The sequence below is a fragment of the Gavialis gangeticus genome, unplaced genomic scaffold, assembly GCF_001723915.1.
Source record: "Gavialis gangeticus isolate Ggan-Ray unplaced genomic scaffold, GavGan_comp1, whole genome shotgun sequence".
Taxonomy (NCBI): domain Eukaryota; kingdom Metazoa; phylum Chordata; order Crocodylia; family Gavialidae; genus Gavialis; species Gavialis gangeticus.
In genome coordinates, this window is record NW_017728994.1 from 15,752,111 (window position 1) to 15,753,542 (window position 1,432).

The 1,432-nt window shown below is 62.9% G+C and overlaps 1 protein-coding gene across 2 annotated transcripts in view; it reads left to right on the forward strand.

Moving 5' to 3' along the window:
* Positions 1-1,432, forward strand: part of PLAC9 (placenta specific 9) — a 44,171-nt gene that overhangs the window by 34,844 nt on the left and 7,895 nt on the right. The gene's annotated exons all lie outside the window — the stretch shown is intronic.

Here is a 1,432-nt window from a genome sequence, read left to right on the forward strand (position 1 = left end):
TGCCTGTGCCTGCTCCAGACAGCCCTGTGCGGGCTGCAAGTGCCTGCAGCAGGGAGCACTAGCCACGGGGCAGGGGAAGAGCCGCTTTTCCCCCTCCATGCTCAGCTTGTCCCCAGGCTCCTTCCCTGCTCCTTCCCGACATGGAGGAAAACGGCTCTTCTCTGCCCCGTGGCTGGAACTCCCTGCTGAAGGCACTTGCAGCCCACATGGAGCTGTCTGGAGTAGGCACAGGCAGCCCCAGGCGGGTTGCGAGCGGCTGCAGCACAGGGCACCGGCCAACGAATGGGTGAGGGGCCGCTTGCCTCCACCCCCACGCTCAGCACCACCTTGTAACCCAGCCCCACTACCAGCCTGGGCCCCACATGACTCCGGGCTTGCCTGTCGGGGCTGCATGTGGCAACAGCAGCTGTGGCTCCCACCACTTGGTGTGCCGGGCAGTGTTAGCCACTGACGCCTGTGGGCTGCCCAGCGCACGAGCTCCAGGCGGGCAGCAGCAGCCAACACTGCCCAGCACGGCAAGTGGTGGGGCTGCAGCTGCTGCCGCCGCATGCAGACCTGACGGGCAAGCCTGGAGCCAGCGCAGAGCCTAAGCGGGCAGCAGCGGTGGGTTACAAGCTGGTGCTGAGCATGGGGAAAAGCAGCCCCTCACTCGTCCCATGGCTGATGCCCCATGCTGTAGCCACTTGCAGCCTGCATGGGGCTGCCTGTGCCTGCTCAGGACAGCCTTGCATGGGCTGCAAGCAACTGCAGCAGGGAGCACCGGCCATGGGGCAGGTGAGGGACCGCTTTTCCCCAGCTTCTTCCCTGCCAGTAAGCAGGGGGGTCGGAGCTCTGCGCTCAGCCCTGCCTGTACTGTGGGGCTGGGGGGGTACTGGGAGCGAGTGGGCGGAGAGCCAGCGGGAGCATGGGGCCCACACTGGTGTCTCAGGGCCAGTACCAGCGGGGCCCAGAACAGGGTGGCAGGAGCATGGGGTCCCAGCTGGCAGGGGTTCTATGAAGCTAGGCCAGCTTCCCCCTCTCTCTGCTGGTGCAGCCCAGCCTGGCTCCACCGACCCCTGCCAGCCTGTGCACTGCTTTGGGCCCCACCAGTGCTGGCCCTGGGACATGGGACCAATGTCCCAATGTCTTGGGACCAAAGACATTGGGACATTGGTCCTAAGATGGTGACCAGGAGGTGGGGCACCTGTCAAGGGGCGGGGCTACACATGCGGCCCTCAACAGCCTGCTGAAACTGGGGAAGTGGCTCTCCACCCGAAATAATTGTCCGCCCCCATCTCAGACCGATTTAGCTGGCTTAAGCCTTCCATCTGGGGAGTTCTTGCACAATTAGCAAGAGGTGTTAAGGTTTAAGGATATATGCTGACATCTTGGCCTCACTGAATTCAATGAGTCTTTTCATAGATTTCATAGACATTAGGGCTAGAAGGGACCT